We start from the raw sequence: 13274 nt of genomic DNA, 5'->3' as shown, positions 1-13274 counted from the left end.
AGTCAAAATGTCTTACCTTTCAGGAGACAGTTTCGTGTGTCTCAAACATTGCAGGAATCAAATCTAACATGTTAAAAATGTATTTATTTACTTCTGGGCAGTTTATTACACATTATTTGAGACAAGTCCCAACTCCATGGGACTAAACGTCTTTTGTTGAGTTGGGACGAGCAATTAGTTAACACAGACACAAGAGTCATCACAAATATTATATAGAATCAGAAACACAACAATAATAAAAAAAACAAATATATGGCACATCAATATGGTAAACAGTAAATTTAAACATTCGGAAATTCATCAAGGAGTTTCCCTCCCACTAAGGAAAATCCAGTTCTTAATTCCTCTCTTGAAAATAGTTTTTGTCCTTAAGAGCTTAATACGCTCTTCCAAAATATTGAACACTGTGCGATAAAGGAGAGATGTTTTGGGTATGACATAATTCGTGCTCTGGGAAAACCTTGTACGGACATTTTGATGAGATCTCTCCTTATTGTTCGACCAGAAGTGTGTAAGTGCTTCTTTTAGGTACAGTAGTCTCATATCCAGCACCTTCATGTATTGGAACAACTGTTCTGACGGCTATGTCGGAGGGCGCCTTAATATTATTCTCAATAAGAATTTCTGTGAAATCATGAGAGGCTTTAAGATGAATGACATTGAAAGAATGTCCTTTTTTTCTCCATACCTATAGGAATTGGATTATTTATAATAATCAGGAATACATCGTTGGATGATAATTTTTCAATGTTACGTCGTTTAAGGCATAATGTTAGAAAAGGTTCTTCTTCGAGTAAACTTTTTTGTAGCCGATAACTAGTAAATTTATTTTGTGCAATAAAATACATTGATTATATATTTTCCTCAATAGCGTTATTTGACTTACATATTTTGCAATACGTGTGAACATAGTTGCCTATTACAAGATGAGCAATTAAAAAAATAATTAAAATGTCGACTTATGCGATTGTTCTCCCCACCCGTAGAGTTATAATGATACATACATAACATAATCAGATATTTTATAAATTGTTTTGATTAATTATTCTTAATTTTGTAATATGTAATTCACATGTGTATGCACGATATATGTACATGTTTTTCATATCTTCCAATCACCAAATATATCATCAAGTCTTCATAGAAATTGTTTTGTTTGTGAATGTTTACGAAAAAATATGTATACTGTAGTAATGTTTATTTTAAAACAATTGTTATACTATTGCACATTCCTTCTCACTGTTAATTTACATAAATATATTTTGCATTGATTCGCGAGTATTTACGTTGCAGCCAGATGAGGGCATATTGGCTAGACAAAATACAAAACGGCTCCGTATCGTTAAAGGGTGTAGCCATATTTTTAACATAAAGCATTTTATGATTTGGCTAGCCACGTTATTTCAATGAGGAAGTTCATTGTTTTTTTTATTTGTTTATAGAGTATCAAATGAAGCCAAATTTAAAAAAAAACTTTTTCATCCATCGTATTTTTAGCGCTACGATTTTTAAAGGTTTTTTTGTGCCGCAACAGGCTAGGAGGCCCAATCATAGTAGTGAATTACAGGTTTGTAATTTTAAAATTACTCCGTCTGTGACGTCACAAGTTCTAGTCCGAGAGTTCTCCTAATTGGTGAGTTGGCTTCCCAGAAACTGGAAATTTATCTTAACTCTATCATTGGTTGATTTGGAAGAACTTGTGACATAGTTCATATTTATTATTTGTTTTGTACATTTTCGAGATGCTTCGCCGTGTAATAAAATACTATAATAATACTCTAATTTTTACCGCCTGTAAAAAACATTTTTTACAATCAATTTTCCGTAGCATTGAACTTCCTCATTGGTGAAGATTTTTCAATCTTTCGGAGAGAGGGTTACATAATATTCTCATAAAACAAATCTTTCTCTCTTCCGAAACATTAAGCTCGTTGTTTTGACTTTCCATACAATTAGCACTCGCAATATTTGGTAATATTTGCATTACAATTTTACCCATTGCATTTGCATTGCAAGAAGCCCTTTACTTAACGAGAATGATGTGTGGTATGCAAGGCCTCAACTGATAGTAAAAAGTACAATCAGGTGCAAATTGTATCCATCCAAAACGTTGTGGTTGATCGATGCCTCAACTAGAATTAATGAAGAAATATATTATTCAATGTGACGTATGCTTGTTCAGCCAAAACGCTTAATCGTCGATTGCCTTTTTCACAATACGGAGCCGTTGTGTAATTTGGCTAGCCAGTATGTATTCCGGCCAAAATGACATTTCAGCCGCGACATTTCCATTGCTAAAACCTCAAGACGGGTAAATGTTTCTTGATGTTTGTCAGTCACTTTATCTGTAGTATGATTTGATCTACAATGCGGTAAGGAATGTGTTCACTATTTGTAAATATTAAAATATGGCCCTGTTATAAAAACTTTACTGTTCTATACTTAATTGTTACTTAAATGCCATTTCAAATACTTGTATGTAAGTATTACATATAAAATAGTTTATAAAAGTTACAAATCTGTTGAAAATACAAACCTTAATCACACACATAATTTGATATTCATAGTATTATCTTTCATTTGTTGATGTTTGAATTTCTTACAGTTAAGAGTTTCAATACGAAAGTTGTATCAAACAATCCTGCCTCTTGTATGGATCATTATATTTAGTTAACATTAAAATATCAATAGTTGATTATTTAGGTAGATAGGGAATTAATTTTGTTACTTTGTTGTAAAGGGGAGTATCAGTGGAAATTTGGATTAATTAAAAAAGACAGTTTCTCGCACAGACTACTGTAGGTTCAACTAGCACAAAAAACACGACACTTCCTTACAAGGGAAGGGAGAATAATATGCTTGTATTAATTTACAAACTTGTATATTCCCGTTTAGATCCTGTTAAATCTGGCGCTGTCCATTTAGTTGTACTGCAGTGTTCCTTAAAATGCATGTAATTTGATAAAGAATTAAAGCACTTTTTAGCAATTTTCAAAGCGGTTTATAATTACGTTTTAAGATATTATTAATTTCCTGACACATGCAATCAAATTGGCTTGAAATTAAATATTAATTTTTCCCAACTGTTTAAAAATGACGCATTAAAATTAATATTTGAAGCACTACCTTTGTGGTTTCTCATGTTGAATAATTTTATTTATTTTATGTAAAAATTTTAAATATATAAAGATTTTATAATATTCATAACAATTATATTTGTTCATATAGTAAAATGAATCACGAATTTTTAAATCCAAATATCCCTGAATTTCCTCGTTGGTTTCATAGGTTTGTGTTTTATACTTTGGTGGTGATAAAATTGATTTATAATGTATATTTGGTGTCTGTAATTAATAAGATACACAATTTTGTTCATTTAATGTTGTAAGCTTCGTTTATAAGTCAACCATCCACATGATGTACAGGATTTATCTTGTTTAATTTTTTAACGAAATTACAAACATTTAAATTGTTTTGATTATCGATTCTTTGCAATTAAATCATAAATCTTTTACTGAAATTCCTCTAACTTATTAATATATATTATATATATATAAATATATATATAACGACAGTAAAAAGGCTAAGCAACTGATCACCACTAGAGTCAAAATTAATGGAGTCTTATATCGTCGACAGAAATCCATCATCACATAAGACAAATTTGACCACTTTACAGGAGAGAGAAAAAAACATTTTTTTTTTTTAATGTGTATTCAGTAAAATAAGGATGTTTGTGGTTTCAAAAAATATTTTTATTTGTTAATAGACTATTAAACCACATCAATTTTTTTTCTTCGATTTTTGTGTATCGTTATATCAGCGTTACGATTTTTTAAAGTTTTGTATTTCTGAAATTACTCTGCATGCGACGTCAGAGGTTCTCTTCCGCTTATTCTCGGTCAGTTCTACCGATTGGTCCGTTGACGGTAAGTAAACTGGATCTCTTTCACAGCTCTCTTATCACTGGTTGATTCATATGAACTAGTGACGTTCAAAGTAGTTCATTTTGATTAAAATATTTTTATTTTTTTTGTACATTTGCAAGAAACTTTGCTGTACAACATGCTCTAATTTTTACCGTGCGCAAGAAAACATTTTTATACAGCTTAAGTTCTTTATAGCAATGTTTGAACATGTATTTCCGCCCAATGGCATATCAGAATGACTTAGGTTCTGATGTTACTTACACGGCGATGGCTGTCGACAATATACCACTTTTCTCAGAGTTTTAAGCTGCCTTGTATGAGTCGAAACCCTTGGCTATCAGATTCAAATTGTAGCATTGCGCGATGTTTATTCAATCAATGGATTTATATCGCACAAAATTGGACTTATTTTCAAATTTTCACTTAAAACATCAAACATTAAAACCTGCTTTTGGTATCTGTCTTAGCTTGTATTTGTAATAGTTTTCCTAAAAATAAATCCCCCGTGATGTTTTAAAAGCAGATATGATTTTTTTTGGTTTTTTAATTTCTTTTTTTTTTACCTGTCTCTTGCTTTTTTACTGTATAAACAGAGCCGGGACCTACCATCGGTTCAGTTGCCACAAAGAATCAGACACTTGCTTACAAGGGAGTGGAGAAAAATATGCTCTTATTAATTTACAAATGTGTATATTCCCGTCCCTTTTCAATAAATGACAGGGCGCTAGATTCTGTTAGATCCGGCGCTGCGTCTTTAAATATATATTTTTTTCTTCTGCAGATCTGTAAAGCTAACACACACTTTTGAGGACACAGTTGTACCATACACCATTTATTTATTTTTACCTATAAAATTGAGAATCAATCAATTTTTTTAATGTGAAAGAAAAATCTATGTAACAACATGAATCTGTTACATTACTGGAAAAATAATTTCATGGTCTTTCAAAGAACCTCTTCAAGAATGGAAAAAAATAATGCCCGAACCAATGGGAAATAAGCAAAATAATATTATTATTAAAATAAAAATAACTCGGCTCTCTCATTTGAAAGGTGTGATGTTCTCTTAGTGTTAATTCCTCGGAGTAATAATGTGCCAGACTATAGAGGAGCCCAAACGTATGAAAACCATTATATGACAATTAAGTATTAAGTTAGCTACAGTTCGCAGCAAAACAGTGGGCCATACTCAGGTCGAGAATTGCCAAATCGATATTAATTTGCATTATAATTACTTTTGAATATGTATCTGTGTATTTTTACAAATTTCTCGCCTAAATTGAGAAAAAAAAGTATCTTAAGTAAATATGTTGATATAAGGAAAGTTTTTAAGCGACATAATACACGTGTCGGGACAATAAATGCCAAAAATCAATGTAAATCAAAGGAAAATATTTGAAATCAATTACCAGCGAAAACTGACTCCTTTAACACCTCGACGTTCCTACTGTTGTAACCAAACATACTCCAATTCACCATTGTTGATTTTTATTTATTATAACGTAAATATCCAAGTTATTTACCAGCAAAGTCAAGCACAGCGACGAAAGCGTCCGTCAGGACCCGTTACGCGCCTGTTGTCAAACAAAACAAGATAGCCGCCAGTAGACTGAAGTGGTCGCTACCAACAACGCTTCCGTTCTATGAAACATAGCGAAAGGGCTTCTCTATAGTTTGGCGCATTATTACTCTGAGGTTAATTCATATAATTAAATTAAGTCCATTAAAATTGTATCCTAGAAATTTAAATTAATGTTATGACAAGTGAGAAAACAATTGTATTCCGACAATATATTGATGTTATATTGTATTAGATGTAATCCACCATACTAAGTAATGTGTAAATTGTAATTATGTAAGTGGACACAGTAGATTAGATTAGATCTTTAGCAAATAGAGGTTCATAATATATAATGTTGTTATCACCATACAAATCGAACAATTCTATATTATTTAATATACATATTCTATTTTATAAATCTCAATGTATTGGATATAAACATATTGGGGAACGAATTATATGCCAAATAAATTTATCTAATTTAGAATTTAAGTGTATAAGAACAGTTTTAATATGTGTGTTATTCTTTCTAAATGAAAGTTAGATCGTTTCCGTATAGAGATGCCAGAGGGCATTCATTTTTAATCCAATTAATTAACATATGGAATAACATTTTTAATGGGATTCGAAATGTTCTGCATAACATGCATCATACATCTTTCATAAACAAACATGTTAGGCGAATGCGCTAACCACTACACTATGAAGAGGATGTTTCTCTACTAGATTTCATTTTCAGGAATTTTATTTACCCGAAAGCAAGCAGCCATAAGTTGAAAACGCTCCTTCAAGATTCTGGTTCTATTTTACAGAACTGTATTCTTCATCTGCCTGGACGGCCGTGTCACTACAATTTTATATCCGTTTTAAAATGTAATTTTTCAAACATTAAACTGTTTTGAAATAAAATTAATTTTTCGCTATTGGAAAATAAATCACACCAATTAGGAAGTTCAGTACTATGGAAAATTGAATTAAAAAAAATTGTTTCTTACACTACTACTACCATCATGTCATTTCTCCGTAGGGATAGGCAGAGAGGATGGACCGCCACACACGTCTATCCTGACATATTCCTAGCTTCTTCCACATTCATACATCTTGTCAACCATGCCCTTCAGTTGTGTCTGCTTTTGACATGACTAGACTATCATGAATATATTTATCTGATCGTGCCACGTCTTTCTTGGTCGTCCACATCCTACTTTACCATTCATTCTCGCCATATATATCTGTTTTACAATTTTTTCATCATCCATTTGTTCTACATGACCAAACCGTCTTAGTGACCCTTTCTTGATCATAACAACTAAGCCTTTCTCAGATTTGCACTCTCGCCTGATTTCGCCAGGGCAAAAATTAGAACATTTATTTTTATGGTGAGGTTTCTCGAAAATGTATCAAAGTACATATTAATAATAATAAACTATACTAATTATTATTAAATTAATGAATTATTACGGGAGTAAAAAAATATTCTCAGATCCCACAACATCTTGGTTGAAAAGCCCAGAGATAATAAAATACGAGCTTTGCTGGACAGTATTCAAATCCCTTTATGAAATGGCTCCAAGATATCTATCGGACCTTTGTATTAGGGAAAATACATGTCAAAAAAAATCTACTCTTAGGTCAGCATTTGATTCAGCCAGAGGAAAACTTGTCGAAATCCGGCGCTCCCCAAACACTAGATTCGGAGATCGTGCTTTTGCCGTCGCCGACCTGTCTGCCTGGAACCGATTGCCTTCAAACTTACAAATCATCGACAGTCCCAGTCAGTTCAGATCCGAACTAAAATCTCACTTCTTTAGTTTCTCATACCCCCATTTTAAATCAGAAAACATAATGTCACTTTCGCTTAGTTAGAATGTAAGTTGATGTATACAATTTTAATGTACCCTTGAGGTGATTTTTCACAAAAATGGCCAAATATAATTACTATTATTACTTTGAAATGTCATAGGTTCAGGTGAATGCGTATTTAGAATAGCTTATCAATTATGTATTGTGATAGATTTCCGGTTTCCGGGTAGCCATGTTTATCGCGTTTTGAAGGGTACAAGGTTCTCCTTTTTTTCCGTCAGAAAAACTCACCAACTTGAACTCGTGACGTCTCGGGCGGTGTAATTTCAAAAAATCATAGCGAACCACTGAACTTCCTCCTTGAAAAAGTGATGTATAGGTACTACAGGAATTTTTCACTTGAGTTATTTAATTTTGTATGGAAATTTACTAACATCTGTTGTAATAATACGATTATTTGGCTGTAATATCGTACCCCAATATTATAAATGTGTAAATTATGATACTGTTCAGTCTATCGATCTTATTTAAGGGACCACGTATATGCTTCTCGTGGTCAATATTAAAATACATATACTGTAACATTTGAAGTTACATATCTTAAAACTATTTTGTAAATTTGTCAAAATTTCTACGCCCTCTTTAGACTACATGACGTTTCCTTCTCTTCTGTACATATAGTAAGGAAGCCAATGGCTATTAAAAAAATGATTGTAACTTCCTAACCTGACCTAACCTATTTGAACATCATCGTACCCTCAAAGTAATAATGCGTTACAGTTTTGCTCTTTTGCATCTGGCATGGGTAATTTAAGATTATTTTATGAGCTGCAGACCAGTTCGCAACTCAAGTACTTGAGCTGGAGTTTTGAACCGGCCCGCAGATCAGCTCACATTATTTCACGCGACTGCCGCGAGCTCAGGCGCACAGCTACGGCAGTGAGCCTAACGATAAAGGTCGTACTGTTCGGCTCAATTCCGATTACTGGTGATTTTCATCGCGCACCGTGATGGCTTTTGGGGATAGGAATTAACAGTTTACACAGGTCGATCTTCACCGTGCAGCCAGTCGCTTTGCGAGGTTACGTATTATATCAAGGATCTTTAAATCATAATCAATAATGGCCGCTAAAAAAAATTATGTCTGGAATCATTTTTCCGAGGTAAATAACTCAAAAGTAAAATGTGTGTATTGTAGCCAGTTTGTATCTGTTTTATGAAATTTAGTCACATTTATAATATAAACAAATAAATGTATGGTTCACTAAATCACCGCTAATGCGCTGAGTCAGCTGACCTGATATTTTATTTTATGTAAAGCGTAGCGCACGAATCGAACGTAACTTACAATGTTACCGCTGTGAGCTCTTACTAGAAATTTGAGCTGCAGCTCAACAGACTCAAAGCGCTCGAACCGTCTTTTTGAACTGGCTCAAAATTGAGTTACCTATGACTATATTGCATAGAACAAAAGCGATGCAAATTTTTGGTTTGGTTTTTGGTATAACAACAGACGTGTAACGGACGATTTCGTCACTGCACTTGCAATTCTCGGCCTGAGTACCTATGGCCCATTATTTTGCTGTAACTTCGTGATCGATATCCTAATTCCGTAGTGATTTTTGTCAATATGGGTGGCTCTAGCGGTAGCGCATTATTACTCTGAGATAGTACCTATATATTTATCTAACCTGAAAGAACTCTTCATATCACGCATGTTAATTTTTATTCTTATCATTTTCCTTTATATTATTCTTTCCTTATCTTTTAACTAAAATTTTTGCATCTGTATTGTGATTTTCCATCTGTTTATTGCCATTTGTTGAAAACAATGCAATATTAGCTAAATATGAGATGTGGCTAAGAGAATAATGTGTGTACAGACAGTAAAACTCCAACTGTCCAGATTAATGATTGCCAGATTTTATTGCTTTTGAAATACAGCAAACTGGAATCACATTAAAAACTTACTTAAACATGTCCCGCAAAGTTAATTGCATAATTAAATTAAAATTATAAACTTCTCCTTTTTTTTCTGATAACGATTTGGATTGGCATTCCGGTTGACTAGAATTTGGATAAACAGAGTTCTACGGTATGTTGTATGTCAGTGGTTCGAATATCTGAATATAATATTTGAAATGGGCTTATATTTTAGATTAATAATATTGTATCTCTATAGCAAAATTCAAATTATTTCTACGGGTATACAAAACACAATTATTAACCACTTTCCTGATAAAATAAATATGTATTAAATGAGCTTTCTCCATTTTCAAATGTCATGGAGAGCAGTCATTTTGAATTAATTGTTTATTTTAATGTATGTATTGTGTAATGTTGAAATGAAATATTTAAATATTTTGTTTGCTATTTTTTTATGTATTTATATAATTTTTATCGCTTTTATTTGCTCAGTATTAATATTATTTTAAGTATTTAATTTTAATATCTGGACAGCGTTGCCAGATGTTAGGCTGTGCGAGTAAGAGTAGGTACTTTATTAAACTGTTTATTTCAGATTGTAAAGGTGGCAATGAATCAGTTTGTTTGAAAAATACACTTTGCAAATCATTTATGACCGTAAAATTGGTTATTTTAGAACTTTGGTTGAGTCACTAATATTTTTTTAAAATCATCTGGCAGTAGTCAATATCTAGAAAATTCCAACCCTTTGGCTTAAATGTTTTTTTTTAAATCTCAGTAATATACATATTTACCAAAATAAGTTAACAAATCTTATGAATGCATTTTTAAAAAAATGTTAAGATGAGTCAAACAATTTTTGCGTTCTCCTCAAAATGTTTAAAATGGGTTGAGTAAAAACAGTTAAATAAATCTGTTATTACGTGGGTCAGAAAATGGTACAAAATCTGGTGCAAGATTTGGCCCAATGAATGTGTCGTGTAATACACAAATTGGGTGAAATTTGCGGTCAAATTCAGAAAAAAATGGTACACCCTCTCTTTCAAAAAAATTGTCCTGTGTAAAACACCAAATAAAATAGCCTATTTTTAAAAAATTTAGTTCTATGATTAATATAGTATACAATATTTACATCTATACTTATTCTAACATTATTTATTACCATTGTACACTTATTGTCTTAATTTATAATATTTAAAGTGTACACTTATATTAATTTACGTATATTCACTACTTATTAACCTAGTATTGTTTACATATATACTCTTTTACATTTGGCATTTCTTCTAACAAATTTATTCCCTTGTACATAAGGCAGTTCTGGGACATTGCTTTTGATTTATTTTCCTGTCTTATATTTTTAGATTCTCTTGTTGCGTACTTATGAAAGAATCTCATTATTCTTCAGTTTGTTTTGGCACTATTTAAAAAAAAATCATTTGTTAATGTTATTAGCAAGAACTGAATTAGATTCTCGAATCAATGAGGAACTTCAGCTCTACGGGAACTTGGATACAAAAAATGTTTTCTTGCGCGTGGTAAAAATTAGAGCATTAAATTGTTCTGCAAAATTAATAAAAACGCACTACTTTGAATGACGTCACTGGTTTATATAAACCATCCAATGATATGAGAGCTTTGAAGGATATCCAGTTTGGTCACCGTAAACGAACCAATCGGAAGAACGGTCAGAGAACAATCTCTGACGTCAGACGCGGAGTTATTTCAGAAACACAAAACTTTAAAAAATCATAACGCTGATAATATGAAATATAAAAATTTAAAAATTTGCCCTAGTTTAAATATTCTATAAACAAATAAAAAAAAAATTAAAAGACACTGAACATCCTCATTGTCATAATATCTAGATGTTGAATAATTTTCTCAATTTTAGTGCGTCTACCACATCTTAATATTGCCACAAGAATCATTGTACGAGAAACTGCATAAGGTGTTGTGTAAGATCTTGTACCATTTTCTGACACATGTAATACGAGCTTAAGACAAAAAGGCATCGATAAGTTTTTTGGTCAATTTAAAACTGTTTTAATTGAAATATTTATCATAATTTTGGAAAACTTTGTAAATAAATAAACTTCTTGATGTATGTGATTTGGATGTTCTGTTGTACCCTAAATGTGTTGTAACTCGTAACTGTGTCTTTTCTTCAGGCAAGAAAATAAGTCTGAATTGTATCGTACCTATGTACTATTTGTAGCTAGAAGTAATTTATTAAATCATTGTACATTTCACTCTGAGTTTATGTGTGTTAATTATTGGAAAAAATAATAATATTATAAAGACTGTTACCATATTTCACTTGTGTTTTATTTTTTATTATTTGAAAATCACACCAAGATATAATATAAATATGTAATCCACTTTTCCATCTTCCAATTGTTCCAAAAAGCTAAACTTTTAGATAAACGACAAATATATTGTTTTCAATGTTTAAAATATATATTTAAGTAACAAAATTTATTTACAAGTAATTCAAATATATCAAGCCAAAGAAGGAATCATGTGTTAGAAATACCACATTGTAAATCGAGGTTCGCACAGAGACGTGCATATTTTATAGGCCCAAATTTTTTTTTCCTTTCATTGATCCCAAACATTCAAAATTTTCCTTCTTTTAAAAAACACCCACTATCCTGGATTCAAACTAAAGATATGAACTCTTTTTTTCTATGATATATTTTGTTGCCCTTTAATAATAAGGAATATTTTAATGTTTTTTTTATATTTTTTATTTCCTTTTTTAATTACTACTTTGTGGGATTTTTTGTTTACTATTTTTACTGCTAATATGTATTTCATTTATATGTAATTATCTTTTATTTTTTAATACTGTTTTACCTCTTATGTATACTGTAAAAAAACAAAAAAAAATACAATTAATTATGAATAAACTTTTTCAATGCAGTGCCCTATGCATCATCAGGTGTAGATTAGGTTTGATGATTCATTAAATTTTCAGGGCCTCGGGGCCCTGAAAATTGAATTGGTATACATGAAAATAAAATACATGTACTGTCGAACCTGAATATAAGAGACGTGGGCTGGTATTCCAAACGCTCTCGCGGCCGCATTATCTCTTGTATTTACATACAAAATACACGAGAAAAACTGTTTTTTCGTGCCGCGATAGTGGTTCAGAATAGCACCCCTGGGCTGGTATTCCGAACGTATTTACAGTGCGCTATAACGCGTATTTGTACGTTAAAACACGCTACACTGCGCTATAATTGCATTCAGGATACCAACCCTGGAGTGCTATTCTGAACCACTCTCGCGGCACGAGAAAACAGTTTTTCTCGTGTATTTACATAATGCGTTCAGAATAGCACCGCCAGGGTGATATTCCAAACGTTCTCGCGGCCGTTGAAAACGCTTTTATCTCGCGTATTTTTTATGTAAATATAAAAAGAAAAAGTGGAAATCTGTCTGGCTTTAGCCCTTTTAGATCCAAGCCACAGAATAATTTATTATTTTTTTTATAGAAAAAAATTGGTGACAAAATAAAGCATGAAAATATAAATGCTTTGTACGTACTAAATTATAATAAAGTTTTTACCTCTCTAATAGAGTGAAAACTCGTGTTTAGAGAGGGAGCTGTTTTTATTTTTATTTACAATTTACTTATGTTGTATATATCGTGGTTATACAAGTAAAAGTGACCATTTGTAAAAATGACGAAATTGAGATTATTGACATTTTGACATCGTATTAGCATAATGCTTGACTGGTAAAAATGCCAAGTCGATCCGACACCCTAAAAAAAAAAAAGTAAAATATGTGACCATTTGATTTGATTGACTCACAGATTTTTGACAAGTAAAACTGACCAACATACATTGTCACTTTTATTAGTAATTTAAGACTCAAAAAATTTACCAAGGGACAGTTAGTCAATTTTACTTGTAGGTGATGTCACCAGTAAAGAGTTTGTTAGACTTAGTAGTTAATACTTAGTAAGTTATTATACGTTTTGTATTTGGACAGATACGGTTTTTTTTACAAAAAGTTCATTAATAAAATGTATTCTTTAGATT

Source organism: Micrasema longulum, unplaced genomic scaffold, assembly GCF_059751315.1.
Source record: "Micrasema longulum isolate JH-2025_06_02 unplaced genomic scaffold, ASM5975131v1 h1tg000678l, whole genome shotgun sequence".
Taxonomy (NCBI): domain Eukaryota; kingdom Metazoa; phylum Arthropoda; class Insecta; order Trichoptera; family Brachycentridae; genus Micrasema; species Micrasema longulum.
The sequence above is the reverse complement of the archived record's forward strand: the minus strand, read 5'-3'. Positions refer to the sequence as shown.